At 43.9% G+C, this 21,387-nt stretch overlaps 1 protein-coding gene across 3 annotated transcripts in view; it reads right to left on the bottom strand.

Annotated features, from left to right (window-relative positions):
- Nucleotides 1-21,387, bottom strand: part of LOC142767112 (putative sodium-dependent multivitamin transporter) — a 239,775-nt gene that overhangs the window by 18,691 nt on the left and 199,697 nt on the right. The gene's annotated exons all lie outside the window — the stretch shown is intronic.

Below are 21,387 nucleotides of genomic sequence, written 5' to 3'. Positions count from 1 at the left end.
TTCGCAGCGCTCAAGACAAATAGGTTTTCCAGGAGTTCAGCTTTGGCGTACTTTTTTGAGTGTGAAATGATTAAAGCAAATGAAGTTCCGTCAAGGAATCGTCTTTGGCAGTATAACTCAGCTTCGTGGTTTCATAAAAAAAAGTTAGTTGATCTCTATTTTAAGAATCCGTATGCACGGAAGTGAAACGTTCACAGATGCAGTTCACAGATGCAGTTAAGAATTTTTTTTGCATGCTTTCACCGCAAGGCTTAAGCATTGATACAGCAACAATTTTGAAAATCACCTTAACAACGACAACTAGGTCTAAACCTGCAGTGCACACCTCAAGCAGAAAGCGCGCACGAAATGAGCATACACAACACGTGCGCAGACTAGCAACTGTCACAGCTCGACATTGGAAGCGTGCTATTAAACAGAGAGAAAGACTTACAAAACAAACGCGCAAGTATACACAGAACAATAGTGAGCAATTGTCATAATTATTATTTCTCCATGTGTGAGCAGCGGGCTTGTTTTGTAGATACAGCCGCGGCAGCGAAGGAAGTGATCTTTATGCTCTACCGAATCACGAGTATGAGAAATGCGCGCGCAGGAGAGACCACGCTTTGTGGAGGCGCCAGCGACGACGACAAAGACATTGAGAGTGCACTCAGCGCGAGATCCCCCCACCATCTATCTATTAGTGACAAAGACACGCTGAAGGTACGAAGCTGTGAGGACTGCAATAAATGGTTTGCACCCTTGACAAATAAGCTCCTTGGCGTGGTCGTTGGGACCACGCGCTGTTTTTGAAAAGGTCGGCGGTTCGACGCCCTCAACTGATCCTTTTCTTGTTTTTTTTTCTTCAGGATCTGTTGAATAATACTTTACAAAGCCTCATCCACGACTAAAATATGACTACGGAGCCATGGTGGACTTCGGCATGGAACACCTTCGTGGTAAAAACTATTTTGGCATGCATTTTTCTCTAAACAATACTGATATTGGGCTATTGGGCACCAGTTTCAGCACTAATTAGCATGGGCTTTTTTCATCCGTGAAATCCGAATTCATTTCTGCTGTGAAATTAAATGGCGCTATATATATATATATATATATATATATATATATATATATATATATATATATATATATATATATTTATATATATATATATATATATATATATATATATATATATATATATATATATATATATATTTATATATAAATATATATATATATATATTTATATATTGCGGTAATTGCGGTGATGCAACAAGCCTTCACGGACAGCAAAGTGTCTTGCTTGACGAGAGAGGGAGCGTGAAGTCGTTTTTGACGAACTGTGAGAGAGGACGTCGAGCAAAGAATTGATCCAGGGATCCTTGCGCTGTTCGGATGGCATGTCAGTGATGCTCAACGATGAAGAATCGCAAACGACAGTTGATAAGCAGGCAAGATCAGGAGGCAGTGGAGAACGGGATAGTGCATCGGCGTCTGAATGTCTGCGTCCTGAGCGATAAACAACACGGATATCGTATTCCTGAACGCGCAAAGCCCAACGAGCGAGGCGGCCAGTAGGATCTTTCATCGACGCTAACCAGCATAAGGCATGGTGATCTGTGACAACATCAAACTGGCGTCCGTAAAGGTAGGTGCGAAATTTTCCTATAGCCCAAATGATAGCCAAGCACTCCTTTTCCGTGACGGAATAGTTGGACTCTGCCTTCGTTAGTGTACGGCTGGCATAGGCGACAACGTACTCGTCGCAGCCATCCTTGCGTTGAGCGAAAATGGCACCGAGGCCGGCACCGCTTGCATCCGTGTGAATTTCAGTGGGTGCATTGGGATCGAAGTGGCGGAGACCTGGCGGAGACGTGAGTAGCCGGCGTAGCGCCGTGAATGCCTCATCGCAGTGGGAATTCCAGCCAGAGAGGTCCGCGCTACGGGAGAGAAGCTGAGTTAGAGGGGCAATTATAGAGGCAAAATTGCGAATGAAACGCCGAAAATAGGAACACAAGCCTACGAAACTACGAAGCTCCTTTAGGGTAGTAGGCTTAGGGTAGTAGGCTTGGGGTACTCGGCAACGGCACGCAGTTTGGCAGGGTCTGGCGATATTCCTTCTTTTGAAACGACGTGGCCGAGAATTGTGAGTTTGCGGGCGCCAAAACGACATTTCTTGAAGTTTAGTTGCAACCCGGCTGCCGTAAGGCACTGGAGAACTTGTTTTAGACGGCAAAGATGAGTTTTGAAATTCGCCGAGAATACCACTATGTCGTCTAAATAGCAAAGACAGATGTGCCATTTAAGTCCCCTGAGAACACTGTGCATCATTCTTTCAAAGGTCGCAGGCGCATTGCAAAGACCGAAGGGCATTACAATAAATTCATATAAGCCGTCAGGGGTCAAAAACGCCGTTTTTGGACGGTCTGGTTCAGCCATTCGCACTTGCCAATATCCAAAGCGCAGATCCAGTGAAGAGAAAAACTCCGCACCTTGAAGGCAATCTAAGGCGTCATCAATGCATGGCAGGGGATAAACATCCTTGCGTGTGATGTTGTTTAGTCGACGATAATCCACGCAAAACCTGATGGAGCCATTCTTTTTTCGCACGAGGACCACTGGCGAAGCCCAAGGACTGTGTGAGTGCTGAATAACACCACGTTGCAGCATCTCGTCGACGTGTTGAGTGATGACGTCACGCTCAGCCTGCGAGACGTGGTAGGGGCGCTGACGAAGTGGAGTATGATGACCAGTGTCGATATGGTGAGCGACAACTGACGTGCGTCCCAAGGGAGGTTGTCCGTGGTCGAAGGAGGCGCGAAAACGGTCAAGTAGTTGAATGAGCTGATTGCGCTGGTCTTGCGTAAGGCCGGTGTCTACGCTGCGCAACAGAAAGTCTTCGTCAGGTAGTGAGGGCGCGGTGCCAGCTGAGACAGCATCCACGGACATCGGTGTCGTATCTGAACGGGCATCGAAAGGAAAGATGTCATCATAAATGTCAAGACTCCCAATGCATTCGCCATGCAATAAGGTAGCGGGACAAGGGAACGGATTGCACACGTACACGGCACTGGAGCCATCGGCAAGTGTTATGACGGCAAACGGGATGACAAGGTTCCGGCGACGAGCGCATTCTTGTGACAGCATAAATAGGGCAGTTGAATCGGAAACGGAGTCGCACAAAAGAGATACCGCGGCGACCGAAAAAGCAGAAATGACGACGTCAGCGGCAACGATCACCTTTTTGGGTGAGCGAGGGAGATCTATGAATGTCGTGCTGAATGGAAACAAAACGAGTTGAGCACGAGCGCAGTCAACAACCGCATGATTAGCGGAAAGAAAGTTCCATCCCAGGATGATTTCATGAGACGCATGCGGAGGGACGACAAATTCAACGATGTAAAGCACTCCTTGAATCACAACACGAGCAGTGCATGTGGCAGAAGGTTGGACATGTTGCGAACTCGCTGTGCGTAAAGAAATTTCAACCAGTGGAGTCGTCACTTTGTTCAGGTTGCGGCATAACACTTCACTGATTATACAAATAGCGGCACCTGTGTCGACAAGAGCAGTTGTGGCGAAACCGTCCACAAACACGGCAATTTTGTTAGGGGGCGAAAGATGAGGCCTTAGAAATTTCGTCGGTGGCGCAGCTCTTGCCTCAGGAACTCCGACTGTTAGTTTTCCTCCTGGGCGTGTTTGGAACGGCGAAGCATGGGGGAAGGAGATCAACGACGGGGTGAAGGAGATCGACGTCGGCTGAAGTCTGGTCGACGTGAGCGGGGGTCATGTGAATCAGGTGTCACATGCGATTCTGATTGCCGAGGTATGTTGCCGGAATGCTGCACATCATTAAAATAGAATCCACGGCGACGACAGTAGCGCGCGACATGTCCTTGAATACCACCGTTGTAGCAGACGGGCCGGTTATCCGGAGTACGCCAACAGTTTACAGGTGCTCGAGGCGGTGGAAAGGGCCGATTTACCGGATAAACTGGAACTGGTGACCTGTAGTAGTTGGTGGCTGGACGGTATGAAGGGAGTGGCGGTTGGGCAGGAGGTCGGCGGACGGCTTCTGCATAAGTCAGCGGTGCAGCCACTGATATTGGGGATGCGGGCGAAGGGAGAGCCTCGGCAACTTGCGTCTGAATAGCTCGGCGAAGTGAGTGGTCCAGTGTTGTGGGGGTCTCGTTGCTGGTGGCGACAAGAGAGAGCTGTCGAGCAACTTCCTCCAGGATTTATTGTTGAATTTGAGGCATTAACACGCTGTAGTCGGGGCCACTGCTTTTGCACTCCAAGGCCGAAATATCAGCTGTTTGCGTATTAGCGTGACGTGTAGAAACTCGTTGCTTGCGCAGCTCATCAAAACTTTACCATAACTGAATCACGGCCGTGACGGTCTGTGGGTCTTTGTCCACAAGCATATGAAAAGCGTCGTCATCAATGCCTTTCATTATATTCTTTATTCTATCAGCCTCCGTCATCCTGGCATCAACTCGCCTACAGAGACTGATCACATCCTCAATGTAGCTCGTAAGCTCTCACCATTTCGCTGAAATCGTCCCCGCAGTGCCAGTTCAGCACGAAGCTTACGCATGGCTGGACGACCGAAAAGCGAGGTGACGGCCTCTTTGAAAACCGACCAGGTGGGGATGTCGGCTTGGTGGTTGGTGAACCATAGGTTGGCCAAATCCGTCAAGTAGAAGATGACGTGAGTCAGCTTCGCAGGGTCATCCCACTTGTTAATCGCGCTGGCATGCTCGTACTCTGCCAGCCAGTCCTCGACATCTTGATCTTCAGTGCCGTTGTATACTAGTGGGTCACGAAGACGAAGTACACCAGAACACATGACAGGTGGCAGCGTGAAAGAGCCTTGTGGGGGATCGACGCGCTCGGTCATCGCGGACTGAGATGGTAGCTTACGGCTGCGGAGCTCCAGGACGTTACCCAGCACCTCCACCAAATGCAACGAGCCACACACGGACGTCAACGTTTTCTTTCACGCTGGCAGCTGGCGCCACTATGCTTCGGTACAATATATATATATATATGTATATATATATATATATATATATATATATATATATATATATATATATATATATATATATATATATATATATATATATATATATATGATTAGAGGAGCACACTTACAAAAATTTGATAATTGTTTACTCTACGTTTCGGCCGTGGCACGGCCTTCGTCAGGATTACTTTTTTGAATAACTTCTTTTTTGAATATATATATATATATATATATATATATATATATATATATATATATGTATATATATATATATATATATATATATATATATATATATATATATATATATATATATATACATAAGGCTTATGTGCAAAAGAATAACTTCGGTTGCTGCAAAGTTATAAGTATTAAAGTAGATGCGCTTTCACATAACAACTTGTTTATTCAGCCGACTTTTTGACGGGAGCCCTGTCTTTTTCAGGGCATACATAACACTATTTCCACATTTTTCTGCCTGCTTAGAACTTCTCCAGACAGGAGTGGAGGGGACAAAAGAAAAATATTATCAACAAAAAAAAAAGAAAAAAAGAGAACAAAGAAAAAGAAGGAAGCAACGTTAGAAAGAAGCAAGAGGGGCATGACGGGATTAGGAAGGAACATAAACTAAACAAAGGCGAACGTAAACTAGGTATGCCAACTTTCTCAACAATACCTCCGAGCCCCCTCCCTTACCCCCACTGGACATTATGAGCACCGTTTATGTATTTCACCCTCCGGTGCAATCCGCTGGCAACTTGCCCTCTTTTGAAGTTTATGACCAATCGGTGGGGAGGGCTTAAGCGCTTCAAGTGCATGTTGGTGGCGTTGGAAGATATCAAAGAGCCGGTAATTCTGGCGCCGCTATCAATATTCATTATATGCATTTGCTCCTGTCAGTGAAAGGAAAGAAGGAAAAAGCAAAAAAATGAAAAAAGAAAGAAAAAAAGAGGGAACTTGTACGACATCCGGGACCACTTATCTGTGTGTTCCGGCTGTGCTTGAAGTGGCAAACCATTTCTCTACTGTCACATGTATACGCTAAGAGCTTTGTTAGGGGGTAATATTATTGTATTAATGGGAGGCCAGGGGCAGCGTACTGATTAAAGAGGGGCGTTTGCGTCTTTTAGTGATCGTAACGCTGACAGATTGCCCGGGTGTTCATTTATTCTGTTTTTTATCGTGTTGAATTTGTAAATAAAGTAAAATTCCCGCTCTGTGATAGTTCGAAAATTGCTTTCCAATAGTGTAACTCTGATGTCATCAAAGCCCTCGTCTTTTAATGTACTGTGTCTTGAAAGTGGAAGGCCTGGCAGAGAACGTACATGTGCCCGATTGTTGTTGAATCTAAATATAAAACGTGTGTCTGTCTGGCCCACGTATTGCATGTTACACACCCCTCATTCCAGAAGGTATATGACGTTATCTGAGTCACACTGCAGTGCACCTCTAATCCTGTGCTTAAAATCAGAGTGGGTGCTTTCCACCACTGTCGTTGTCTGCACGTGTTTGCGTACTTTGCATCTGATTTTTCCGCAAAGGTGACACCCTGTTTGAGGTTTCGCGCCTATTTTTGAATTTAGCCAATGATTCCTTATACCTTTCGGCCGCTTGTATACCACACAAGGAGGAGAAGTGAAATTTTCGGATAGTTGCACGCTCTGTTCTAATATGTTAAAATGTTTTTTTAGGACCTTGATTATGTTCGGTGGGTTGCTCGTGAAAGTTAAAAGGAAATTTTTGTTACGGTGCTGGTCGTCATCTTTTTGGTGGTGTAGAAGAGTCTGGCGGTATAGATTTCCAGCTTTATTGAGGGCGTCATCAATGATAGGTCACGGGTATTCTTGATGACGGGTATTCTTTGCGCATGTGTGTGCTGTTTTTGTGGACGTCCTCGGTGCGGGAGCAGATTCGTCGGAATCTGTGTGCTTGGTAATAGGGAACGCTGGTCTTGCAGTGTCGCGGGTGGCAGCTTTTGAAGTGCAGGTATTGTTGCCTGTCCGTAGGTTTTCTGTATACGCTAGCTACCAACGCACCATCGTCCATGCGAATAAGTATATCTATGAAACTTAATTCAGTGTTGGAGTAGGAGTGTGTAAAATAAATGCTGGGGTGTACTTGGTTAGATGCCTGTATGAATTGGAGCAGCTCGTTTTCCGAATGTGTCCAAATCATGAATATATTCTATAGGTACTGTTTATAGATAAAATGTTTGATACCACAAGAAGAAAGAAAATTGGACTCTATATGGTGCATGAATATGTTAGGGTAGTTTGGAGTCATTCTTGTATCCATTGCCGTGCCGTTGATTTGAAGGTAGTACCCATTGTTAAATTCAAAGCTGTTCAAATCGAGTAGAAGTCTCGTTAAGATTTCAATTACTTTTTTGATTGGATATGCCATAGGGTTGTGGGTGCCATACAATTCAACAAGTGCCCTTACGCCATCGTCATGTGGGATATTTGTGTAGAGTGAATTAACATTCAATGTTAGGACGTATGCACCTTCTGGAATTTTCACGTTCGAAATTTCCCGAGGGAAATGGATTGTGTCACTCAAGAAGGACTCATGTGAGGGTGGTATGCTTTTTGATAAAGAGTCAATATAACTAGAAATGGGTTTCGTTAACGTTCCCGTGCCTGATATAATGGGTCTGCCAGGGTTTCCCTCCTTATTGATCTTTGGCAGCATGTAAAAACAACCAGGCACCAAATGTACGGTAGTAAGTGCCTTTTGAAGCTTTGAATCAATGGTGCCTTCACGTGTTAGATCCTCTAGGGTTAATACAATGATCTTTTCGTTCTCAGTGGTAGGGTCCGAGTCGAGGTGTTTGTAGAATTGTTTATCTTTAGTTGTCGCCTGCCTTCCTTGATGTAGTCCGATCTGTTCAGAACAACAATCGCGCCTCCTAGGTCTGGTAGTTTAATGACGAGATCTTCACGGTTGCTCAAAGCGAGTAGTGCCTCTCTTTCTTTTCTTGATATGTTATTCTACCTGGTTTGTGCACCTTGTACGCATGTATGACATCTTTCTGAACCACGTCTATATATAGATCCAGATGTAGATCTTTGTTGGCGTCTGGGGTTCATTACCGTCCGATTACCACACGGAATAGCGGGTTGCAATTTGGGGTTTATCGAAGCAATATTCCTACAATCGTAAATTTTGTGCGAAGTCGTCTAGGTCTAATAGAAGCGTGAATTCATCGTACTTTTCATTCCCAGGGCAGAATGTAAGTCTGCGCATTTGTACACTCAGTTCTTCGTTGCTAGGTTCTTTATCTGAAAGGGTAATAACGTTTGCTTTTTGGAATGTGGTGGCAAATCGTTCTGAACGTGAGGTGGCTTGGTATTTTTCATGTAAGCAGCATTGGGTATAACTTGTGGTGAGACAATGTCTCGCACCAATTTCTTTCTCTTAAGTTTATCTATTTCCTCCGTTTTTCTATTGTGCTCAAATACGGCGACCTCTTTAGCCTCCCACTCCAAAGGAGGAAAGTTATTTCTTATATACCACTCCTCCTCTTTCAGTGCGTTCAGAGTCTTTCTATAGTGTTCAATGGTGACCTTAATTAGCTCCTGTGTGGCATGATAGAGAATTTCGTTGTACTGTTTCACTTCCTCTTTGTAATTACTATGCATCGATGGTGTTAGCGACAAGCGCAACCCCTTCAGAGCCGTACCCGCCAGTACATAATCTTCGAGACTGCGCACGTGAAGTTCGTGACGTATTCGTTTGTCAACCACTTTTCTAAGTTTAAGAAAATTTGAACCTGTTCTGTGGCCTAATTCATCTGAAGCGAACGGTGTTCGCCCATTCGCACAGCCAGTATGTCACTTTGCACATACGCGGCGAGTAGAACCGCAAGGTAACCGGAGGTCGTACCTGGTTTGGGTTGGAGCTTCATCCCGTTGTGCCTCCTGTGACGAGCTAGCCTGTAGGCGACTGCTGTTGGCTGCTGCTGGTTGCTGGTTTGTCTTGGCTAATGTTGGCTGCTGAGCTTTTGCTGCTGGGGGATGGTTGGTCTGGTCACTGGTTGCTGATGATTGTGGTACAGGTGGTCGTCGTTGTTGGCCCGGATTAGTCTTCGTCGCCTTTTTCGCGGTGTGCCTCGTAGGCGCGCCGTCGACAGCTGTGGTACGCGTGATGGCGGTCGCGTACTCCGTGATGGGAGTCTCGACGGGATCTGCTGGCCTGTAGAAGGGGAGCGGCTTGGTTCTCTTTCTGCCCTTCGCCGCCTCGACAGGTGTCACCGGGAGGGTCACGCCGTAGTGCCTGGGAGTAGGATGTCGTCTCTCGAAGCTCGTACGCCTCCGGCTATGGTGCCTGGTCCAACCAGTTCTTCATGTAGGGCCGCCGTGGGTCGAGGAGTATGTTGTATATATATATATATATATATATATATATATATATATATATATATATATATATATATATATATATATATGACGTATGAAGTGATGGTTGGTGAATAAACATGGCGTATGAGCCAGGCCACGTCTCCCGCATATCTAGCGTCAAACTAGTCGACATGATGAAGATCTGGCCACCGCTCATCAACCTCACATCATTCACGAAGCCACCGGCAGTACCCCTCAACTGAATATCGACCACAGAAGAGGTGATCTCAGGTGCATGCAGTTACCGGCATCATCACAGAACCGTCGGCTGACCTTCCCGACCCCATGTACACCGGAGCAGCGGACGATGCGCCTGTGCAGGACTGATTCGACGTGTTCGAGCTCTACGCTACCACTGCAACATGATCGGAACGGGAGATGGTTACAAACTTTAGCGGATAGGTGACTGAGGAGGCCCTCAAATGTCAGCTTACCGACATTTTCGACAACGACGAATCGTGGCAGAAAATCAAAGAAGAGATGATCGCCTGTTTTCGCGACTATGATGAAGAATTATTGCCAACCATGTGGAAACAATCGCAGTCGGTCGCCACAGTCAAAAGCGTTGCTCACGCATTAGGACACCAAGAATGAGTCGACCTTTGAAACAAGACCAATTAAAGCACCCTCTAACTGAAAGGCAGCAAGATCCGTTTGAAGGAAGAGTTTACACTTCACCGCACCACGGTTTGCAATTGCTTGATCGAAAACCCACTTTTATGTCAGTACTGCACCAAAGGACTCGTGTTATGGAACCACCCCGTGCTCTGCAGTGCTCCCGGTCTCGAACACTTGACCCACCACCTGGTCGTTTGTCACTTGACCCTTTGGTTGCTCACTTCGCCCAACTTATGCCTAAAACGCTCACCAAGGCCGGAATAGAGCAGATGAATTTGAAGGGTACTCGACTGAGCCCAGACTCTTCAATACATTTATGCATTGAATGAGCTTAGCTTTTTAGTTGCACAGACTGACCGACTTTTACAAGTAATATCTGACCAAATCACGCCTTTCACAGTGTCCCTGTTCACTGTCCAGCCAAATGAGAGTCCAAACAACACAGGAGGCTTAGAAGCATCACCTCTCACGCATTGTCGTGAACCAAAAGCGTCCGCTAAGAGCAGCGTTGCAAGAGCCTCCGAAGATCTTCCTGCTAATTCTAGCCCATAACTCTCATTGCCTGACAAGAATATAGGCCTTATTGAGTACCCGCTATTTACTGGTCGCATCAAGTTGGAGAGAAAAGCAGGCTCATGATACTAAAGAAAAGCTACCTCGTCAGAATTTGCAACTACAGTAGTTACAACAACTAACACTACGACAAACTAAATTGTCACCACAAGCACAGTTACCACTTAAGGAAAGTCGTCAGAAACGACACTACCTAAAGGAAGAACAAATTCAACATCCGAGCTATCTTCGCAGAAATAAACGTCAAGAAATGCTTCTACACCAGATATCCCAACATCGTCCACGATATGATCAACCAAGCCAACGCCACAGAAAACTACGAAAGAGACTGAACGTTATGATTTGTACAACGCACGAACATAGACACAATTCCTTGAACTTCAGTTCTTGTACACGAATGCTGCAATCGCTGATTCTTTCTCAGCCGCAACATAGAATACAGCACGTAAGACAGAGAATTCGGCGCCTTCGACAATCGACCTTCAAGTGCTACAAGGACTTCTAAACTTGTTTGTTCCTCGCAGCTGCTCAAGTGATGTTATGGTCAGTGCAGTTTTGCAAGACGCGGTTACCTTCTCCAGAACGCCACAGCCAGCATAGCCCACCAGAACTCCCCTTTTTATCGGACTGCTGCACTCTTTTCTGAAGTTTTCCGAGTTTACGGAACACCACTGGGCCATGAAACCAATTGTGCATTTTGACATATGTGAGTTCTCAACCCCTCCTTGTTTACTTTATCTTGTTTGTAATTCATGCCTTCTTTCGGGAGGAGGGGGAATGATTTGACGTATGAGGCGATGGTTGGTAGAGGCCGAGAAAGAAGAAGTGCTTTTTGGAATAAACATGGCGTATGAGCCAGGCCAGGTCTCCCACATTTAGCGTCACACACACACACACACACACACACACACACACACACACACACACACACACACACACACACACACACACACACACACACACACACACACACACACACACACACACACACACATATATATATATACTGAAAAAGTTTTCCCAATGAGCCAAACTTATTCGGAGAAGAAACACAACTTAGTAGTTGTCTTGATTTTATTACCAACGGTTTCGACCGGTGGACCGGTCTTCGTCAGGGTTTTCGAACAAGTCACTTGTTCGCAAACCCTGACGAAGAACGTTCCACCGGTCGGAACCGTCGCTAATAAAATTAAGATAACCGCTAAGTTGTGTTTCTTCTCTTCATATATATATATATATATATATATATATATATATATATATATATATATATATAGTTTGGCAGCAGCGCTTTTGGTCTTCGCAGCACTTATATTTGTTCATTTACGCAGAGCAACTGGGCAACGCTGTCGACTGAAGCCGGCATCCGATATCGACCTGACCGAAAAACCGAAAAGATACGCGTGCCTTCAGCTGTCCACGTGGTAACACGAGAATCTACAATATCTCGGCCGGGCTCGGATCAGGATCCGCTGTTGAGGTTCTGCGCCTGCGCGGGGACTCGTCAGCGACGTCATCCGAGAAAACTACAAAAGCGGGCTTTCCTGTGTCGACCCCCTCAGTTTGGCAGCAGCGCTCTTGGTCTTCGGAGCACCTATATTTGTTCATTTACACAGAGCAACTGGGCAACGCTGTTCACTGAAGCCGGTATCCGACATCGACCTGACCGAAAAGATACGCCTACCTTCAGCTGCCCACGTGGTAACAAGGGAATCTGCAATATCTCGGCCGGGCGCGCAGAGCCTCAACAGCGGATCTTGATTTAAGCCCGGCCGAGATATTTGTACTTTTCTCGGATGACTCGTTAGTGACGTCATCCGAGAAAACTACAAAAGCGGGCTTTCCTGTGTCTGCCGCCTCAGTTTGGCCGCAGCGTTCTTGGTCTTCGCAGCACTTATATTTGTTCATTTACGCAGGTGAGCAAAACCTATCTTATAGTGTTTTCTCGGTAGACCTTTGCGCTGCTGCTGGGCTGTAGGTCTGTGTTTGTATATTTAAAGTTGACTGTTTTCATTATGACAAAGGATATGACGAAAGCTTTAGTTGATTTCCGCCATGAAATGCGTGCTGAACTAAGAGATATACGCGAAAGTGTAAAATTTTGTAGCGAAGTCTGTGACAACGTTAAGCAACTGTCAGATGAAATTAATCTGCTCCGTGAAGAGCTGAAACATGCTAGACAAAAAAAATGACCAACTTGAAACAAAAAACAAGGAATAGCAACGTAAGGTTGATGAGCTCGAGCAGTACACTCGTCTGAATAACTTGGAAATTGAAGGTGCCCCTAATGATGAAGACCCAATGGAAATCGCAAAGAAGCTTGGCGATGCCATTGGGAAGAAATCTTGCCATCAGACATAGACACGTGTCATAGAACACCTGTTGGCAGATCTGGAGACAAGAGTGTAATCGTTCGTTTCGTCTGACGTGACAAAAGGAACGCTGTCTTAACTAAAGCACGAAAGAAAAGGCCGTCTGCCAAATATATGGGTTTCAAATCAAGTGAACCCATATATGTGAATGAGAACTAAATCAAACACGCGAGGCAGCTGCTCGGCTTAGCAGTTGCTAAGGGGCGAGAAACAAAATGAAAGTTCGTGTGGACAAACGGTGGCAAGGTGTTTGCGCGCAAAACAGAGTCGTCTGAGAATCTTAAGATTGTTGAGCCTGCAGATGTCGCAAAAATGACAATGTAGACTATCTAATCAAGCCTTATACTAACGAGACTTCGAAACAGATCCTGTCAATAGCTAGTACTATGACATAAGCGGTTTCAACAAGCTGGTTAATCAAAGCTCGCACACTTTCAGTGTTCTGCATCTAAACGCTCGAAGTATCAAGAAAAAAAATAAAAGCTTGATGTGTTTCACTCTTCGACAATAAAATTTGACGTTCTAACAGTTTAGGAAACTTGGTTCAAGATTTGCTGGCTATACTTGCAATGGCTTGGTACGTCATTCCGGTCGAGGCGGCGGCATCGCTGTATTTGTCAAAGAACAACTAAATCGTGAAATAATTGATGATCTCTCGTACAATTCACCGTGCATTGATTGTATGGAAGTCAAAGTGGTAAAAAGCAAGAATTCCTTGACTACATAGATACTCTTACAAAAGCTAAACACAATGCGCATGCCTTTTTAATTATCGGTGACGTCAACGTTAACATGCTAGGCGATTCTCCTAGCTCTACACAACTTCAGTCGGTTTTGAAATCATACGCATGTGCAAATACAATAACAAGACCTAGTCGCATATCGGAAAAGTCTTCGACGCTGCTTGATATAAGTGTCACAAATCTTCCAAGCAGAAAATGTATTTCAGGGTTATTGTTATATGATTTAAGTTACCAATATTTTTTCTTTTATTATTATCTTCAACACAAAATAAAAAGCAGATCGTTGAACAGTATCACAAAATAAGTATTAGCGCACTAAACCGATTCCAAGCTGAAGTTGCCTCTACGAACTGGAATATAGTGTGCACAGAAAGAGATACAAACCGGGCTTTCAATCTTTTTCTTGAGCAAGTTAAGAGCATATATGAACGTGCCTTTCCTTTAACGAAAAAGCCTTCGAGGAAGAAGATACGCAAGCCGTCGATTAACAACGCACTGTACGACCGAATACAAGAAAAAAAACTAAATGTATCACACGTTTGTGAAATCTCGCGATTTATCACTTCTTGAAGGCTACAAAAAGTTCCGCAATAAGCTAAATGCTGACATCAAACGAGTCAGGATATCATATTATCAATACACATTTGAAAAAAATCTACGATAATACAAGGAAAATGTGGAATGAGGTAAATAACTTAACTGAACGTAACAAAAAAGGTTATGTTAATATCACTGATTTTGCAGACGATAAGGCAGATGTCGAAGCACTATCAGCCATGAATAAGTATTTTGTTAACGCTGGCGACTACATAGACTCATTTTGTGGGGTAACAGATCCGCCTGTAGCAGATAGAAAGCGTCTATCACACTCACTCTTCCTTACTCCAGTTACACCGTGTGAAGTTGAAAAATTAATCTGTAAAATACGTGACAATGTTGCTGCAGGTGTTGACGAAATAGCAGCCAGCCCGATAAAATATGTAGCGTCACTAATTTCACACCCTCTTTCATACATCATGAACACTATGTTAGAAACCGGCATTTTTTCTTCAAAACTAAAGATAGCCCGCGTTTGTCCTATTTATAAAGGGATGCCAAAAATGTATTAGTGAATTACCGCGCGATATCGATTCTACAGGTACTCTCCAAAGTTTTTTTTTTTCTCGGCTGTGGCAGCTGCATTTCCGATGGAGGTGGAAATGTTGTAGGCCCGTGTGCTCAGATTAGGGAGCACGTTAAAGAACCCCAGGTGGACAATTTCCGGAGCCCTCCACTACGGCGTCTCTCATAATCAAATAGTGGTTTTGGGACGTTAAACCCCACAAATCAATCAATCAATCAATCATCTCCAAAGTTTTTGAAGGTATAATACACTCCAGACTGGAATGCTTTTGCACTAAGCACCTGATAATCAATAAAGCACAGTATGGGTTTCAAAGTGGTAAGTCTACGGAGTCGGCGCTATTAGATACGAAAGAGGGGATATTAAAAAAAACATGGAAAACAGAACCTACACCATAGGTCTTTCCATTGACTTGAAGAAGGCCTTTGACACAGTCAAACATGATATTCTGATATCTAAGTTGCATGACTATGGTGTAAGGGGCGTGGCAGCTAAATTAATACAAAGTTATTTTACCGAAAGAAAACAATATGTTAAGGTGGGTAACCTTGTTTCCCCAATAAAAACTGTTAAAAATGGTGTACCGCAGGGTTCGATCCTTGGACCGTTACTATTAATAACATATATTAATGATCTGTGTGACATTCTAAGATCCCCAAAATTAATTATTTACGCTGACGACACCAACATATTTTTTGCTGGTAGAATAGTCATGCACCTTGAAACTGAAGTGAATGATTACTTACTCAAATTAGAAAAATGGCTTCATCAAAATAAGCTCATGCTTAATATATCTAGAAGTAAGTACATAGTATTCCAGCCTATTAACAAGCCCTACGAGGACGACATTAACATCTTTTTTCAAAAAGCAAAGGCTGGAGCAGGTTAAATCGCAAAAATTTCTCGGAGTATGGTTCCAAGAAAATTTGTCTTGGAATACTCATGTTGATAGTCTCGCATCCGAACTAAGTAATACTGTTGGTTGTATATTTAAAATAAATCCACTTATACCCATTTGGCAAAAAAAGATATACAACGTTCTTTTTTTATTCGCGTTTAAATTACAGTATGCTAGTATGGGGCGCTACAAGTGAGAAGAATTTGAATAAACTAGAAATCTTACAGAAAAAAGTTCTCCGCCTATTCGATGATTATTATGGCAACTCAAGGGAGATGCCTAGTGGTCCATTATTCAAAAAACATGGTATACTCAAAGCAAGACAGGTGTATGAATATAAGCTATTACTTTACATTTATAAAAATAAACTACACACTATTACGCCACCAGATGGCGCACTCAAATACTGGGTCCGTAGGCAACAATTTCGCGTTCCTGCTACTAGGACTTTATATGGTAGAGCCCTAATTGCATACCGCGCCCCACAGCTTATAAATCCTTTAGGTGAACAATCAAACTTTAACGTCTCAATAACGCAATTAAAATATCCCATAAAATATCTCCTCATTATGTCAGCATAGTAAACTTTATGTTTCCAATAATATTCTGGCTAGGTTCCACATATACTGTCACCTTTAGGTACAAAACGCGTGTATATACAGTATCATGTACGTACATATGGGCAGATGTATATATTAATATGTGACTGTATTATGTGATAATATCAATATATATGTGTTTCTTTTTTTGCATATGTAATAAAAAGAGCCTCGATGTCTGATTGTGTGTGTCTATGCAGGCTATTTTTCGTACTTCTATGTCGCCTATTCTTGCTTTTATTCTATTTCTGTGTTTCTGTTATTATGCTGCTTCTTGTATAGTGATAATTATTATTCAATGTAGCATTATTCGCTGAACTTTTTTTGCGTAGCGAAGCCACGTCAAGCCGAATGGCTTTCAGCGAAGCTTCGTTTTTCTGTATTATTTCCACAAATAAAATCTCATCATTATATATATATATATATATATATATATATATATATATATATATATATATATATATATATATATATGTGTGTGTGTGTGTGTTGCTTTACTTTTCAAATACTTGTATAAATCAGCAATGGTGGCTGAACATTCATGCAGTTGATGGCAACATGAATTTTATTCGGCACAGCTTGTACCTAATTCTTTCTTTCGATTATTATTTCTTTCGTGTTACAGAAAGAGAAGCAAGAGGTAAATAAAGGCCATGTGGCATGACCGAGGTTTTTACTCCTTTGGGCATTCGGCATGCATACAAATGGTTTTGGTACACGAAAAACAATAAAACATCAGCATGGAAATAGAGAAAGTACAGATTTACCTGAAACAAAATACCTCTAAGCAACAAAAAAGTTTACAAACAGTTTATGAAACAAGCATTAGAACACTTATGTAAAATAAAAACCGTGCAAACATTTCAAAAGAAAAAAACGAAACATTTTGCAAAACACTTTATGAAAAAACACGTGATTCATACAGTTCAACAATATTGTCGCAACGTGCAAAGAACAGGACACAAGGCTTGCTTTCGACGTTAACAGCAAGGCTCTATTTACAACAAAAACAAAGCGCCAGAGCAGACGCGTTACGTCGTCTTCCTCGAAAACGCCAGAGACCACCACACGTGATGCTGGCTTCTTCCTCCTTTTGTGTTTACGGCTAATAACCGTGACATTAGCCTCCCTCTCCAGAAGGCATCGTTCCGATGCTTCGACATCATGGCGGAAGGTTTTGTAGTCACTGGCAGCCCACGGGTTCATTCGAAAAAATAAGGTTTCATCCGAACCACGTGCACAGCTTCTAGTGCATGTCTTTGACGTCTTGAACAATGTGAACTGTCGGGAATCACCTCATAGTTAACATCACTGAGACGACGGAGGACTTTATACGGCACAAAGTACCGTCTCAACAGCTTCTCCGAGAGGCCACGATGGCGAACTGGGGTACAGATCCAAACTTTCTGTCCTGGTTCATATGAGACAAGTAGGTGGCGAAGATTATAGCGCCTTGTATCATAGTCCTGGTGGCGACGAATACGTACGCGGGCAAGTTGGCGAGCTTCTTCAGCAAGCTGAGTTATGAAGTCTGCACTTGTGTTAACGCCATCACTTTCATGCGGCAACATAACCTCGAGCATGGTTGTGACGTCACGGCCATAGCGAAGGCCCAATGGTGTCATGTGTGTTGCCTCTTGCTGTGCCGTATTGTAAGCGAAAGTGCCGTAAGGCAGTATTTCGTCCCAGTTTTTATGTTTCACATCGACGTACATGCAAAGCATATCCGCAAGTGTTTTGTTCAGCCGTTCCGTTAAACCATTTGTTTGTGGATGGTATGCCGTTGTGCGCCGGTAAGATGTCCCACTTAGACTTAAAACTGTGCGTAATAGCTCGGCTGTGAACGCTTTTCCTCTGTCAGTTATTACAACAGATGGAGCGCCATGCCTCAGGACTATATTCTCTTTAAAAAACTGTGCTGCTTCACTTGCTGATCCCCGCTCCAAAACCTTGGTTTCGGCGCAGCGAGTAAGGTAGTCTGTGGCTACAATTATCCATTTGCGACCAGCAGCTGAAGTTGGAAATGGTCCTAGAAGATTCATTCCGACTTGAGCGAATTGAGTTTCCGGCACATCAATTGGATGGAGGAGCCCTGCTGGTTTGACGGCTGGCACTTTCCTACGTTGGCACTAAAGACAAGTACGAACGTGCTGTTGAACGGTTGCCGTCAGTTTCGGCCAGTAATATTTCTGTCTCACTCGGCATAGCGTTCGTGTGTGGCCTAAATGACCGGATGTCGGTTCGTCATGGCACGCCTCTAGTACTTCTTTCCTGAGTGGTGTTGAGACAAGTAAGTAAGTGGTGCCGCTCGGAGAAAAGTTCACCTTATAAAGGACCTCGTTGCGGAAACAAAACGATTCGACCCGTCTTGCGAAGAGATTTGGCATAGAAGATGTGCGTCCCTCTAAGAAATCAATAAGGGGTTGCAACTCGGGATCGTCGCGTTGCTGCTGTGCGATTGTAGACTTGTTGGCTACACCGACAAACGCTGCATAGTCATCATCTTCAGCATTTACGTCTTCTAATGGGGCGCGAGAAAGACAATCGGCGTCTGTATGTCGCTTTCCGTATTTATAAACTATAGCCGTGTCGGATTCTTGAAGCTTGAGGCTTCAGCGCGCCAATCATCCTGACGGGTCCTTCATTTTCGTCAACCAGCAAAACGAGTGGTGATCACTCACGAGTTTAAACGGGCGGCCGTATAAATATGGACGAAACTTCATGACCGCCCACACCACCGCAAGACACTCTTTTTCAGTGGTAGAGTAATTCTCCTCTGTACGGGAGAGACTCCGACTTGCATAGACAATTACTCGTTCGGCGCCATCTTGCTGCTGCACGAGCACTGCTCCTAAACCGACATTGCTGGCGTCGGTGTGAACTGCTGTCGGAGCGTCATCGTCGAAGTGTCCGAGAACTGGCGGGCTTTGAAGACGTTGTCGCAGCTCGTTGAACGCTTCCTGCTGCTCTTCACCCCACACAAACGTGACGTCTTCTCGAGTGAGTTGTGTTAAAGGTGATGCGATACGCGAAAAATTCTCAGTGAAGCGTCGGTAATAGGCGCACAGGCCTAAAAATTGCCGCACTGCCTTCTTGTCTGATGGCGTAGAAAAACATGCAACAGCGGCTATGTATTCAGGGTCAGGCCGTACACCTTCACTGCTGACAAGGTGTCCCAAGAAAAGAAGCTCTTCGAAGCCAAAGTGACATTTTTCTGGCTTGAGTGTTAGTCTGGCCGATCGTATCGCTTGAAATACCGCGTGTAGTCGCTTCAAGTGCTCATCAAATGTCGCTGAAAATACAATTACATCGTCCAAATATACTAGGCACGTTTGCCACTTTAGGCCTGACAGGACTGTGTCCATGAGCCGCTGAAACGCTGCCGGTGCGGAGAACAAGCCGAACGGGAGAACTTTAAACTCATAAGGACCATCAAGTGTCACTAATGCTGTTTTTTTTCTCGATCTCCTTCAGCAACTTCTATTTGCCAATATCCGCTCCGTAAATCCATCGACGAAAAATACCGTGCATGGCGTAGTCGATCGAGAAAGTCGTCTATACGAGGCAGCGGGTAAACGTCCTTTTTGGTAACCTGATTGAGCTTGCGGCAATCAACGCAGAAACTTAAGGTGCCATCTTTTTTCTTCACCATTACTACCAGTGATGCCCAAAGACTTTTTGACGACTGAATAAAGTCATCCTGAAGCATCTTTCGCACCTGAATTTCTATGGCCTCACGTTCCCGCGGAGCTACACGGTATGGGTTCGGCCGTATGGGTCTGGCCGTTTCATCCGTAATCATGCGATGTTTCGTCAACGGCGTTTGGCGAACTCTGGACGCTGAAGAAAACAGTGCTGAAATTCATTAGTAAGATTCAGAAGGCTTTGCTTCTGCGGGGGCAGTAAACTTGGGCCAACGTCGACGGATAGAGGGGCTGACCCGGTGACATCGGCTTTCTCCACAGTCAAGCCTCTTTTTGTGCTTACGGCTAATAACCGTGACAATATCTACCCCAATGCAATAAAATATGAATATAGTACGTGAAATAATAAAAACAGTGAAAAATGCATATATAAACGAAGTATGAATTTGTCGTTGAAAAATTATCGTATCGTAGTCTTTGACTTTGGGATCCCTTTTTGTATACTAAACACATGTCACATTCTTGTGTTCGTATCAATAAAAAAATCTGAAATCTGAAAATCTGATTGTAAAAGAAAGCTGTTTACATATTCTTGAAACGGGGTGCGTAAATATCAATGTTGTTTCTCACAATGTTTATTAGCCGGGGTATCGATACTATAGGTCCTGGTGTTCGTAGTTTGTTCTTCTGGTCAACAACAAAAAAAAGGAGTGAAATTCCAGCCTTCCATTTCAAAGGCACGGCCCTATTAACCTCTAATAATTAAATCTTCACATCTACAGCCAAAGTAATCTAATGGTGCGTAAACAGCTAAGAATAGCCATTTCTCTCACTTCAATTCTTCATCCCTGTAAATTTGGCTTGGAATCTGCTTTTTTTTTTGTCTTGTTGTGAAGCTATCGAGTCATAAGCCAGATTGCGGACTCAGACAATTTAGGTTTCTTCTACCCTACACGTGTCAACATACGAAAATATTGGCAGCGCTAGCTAGCAGAACACAGAAAAAAAAAAGATCCACACAATCAGCGCAGCTTGAAACTTTGATTTATTGACAGAAAGTAATAAAAATATGCACGGAAATAGAAATACAAAATGGAGTAATCTACCGCAATGAATTGTCGTCCAGAAGTGAAGTTTCACAATCTATGCAATATAGAAGGTGAAAATACACAGCTTTTAATATTCCTTTTTATCAATAAGGCTTCCACAATCTCCATAGCTTTTGTGTCATGATTGGCGCATAAAAAAGACGAGCGCGAAATTTGGAAACGTAACCACCACAACAGGGGGAGGAATGTAAACCTGGGATATGCTATTGCGCATTTTAGTCTCCTCGCAACCGCACACTCAGTCATTGCCCACTTTGTCCGATTTATACCTTTCAAAATACAAAGGAATGA

Source organism: Rhipicephalus microplus, chromosome 7, assembly GCF_043290135.1.
Source record: "Rhipicephalus microplus isolate Deutch F79 chromosome 7, USDA_Rmic, whole genome shotgun sequence".
Taxonomy (NCBI): Eukaryota; Metazoa; Arthropoda; class Arachnida; order Ixodida; family Ixodidae; genus Rhipicephalus; species Rhipicephalus microplus.
This window is presented reverse-complemented; position numbering and strand designations above follow the sequence as displayed.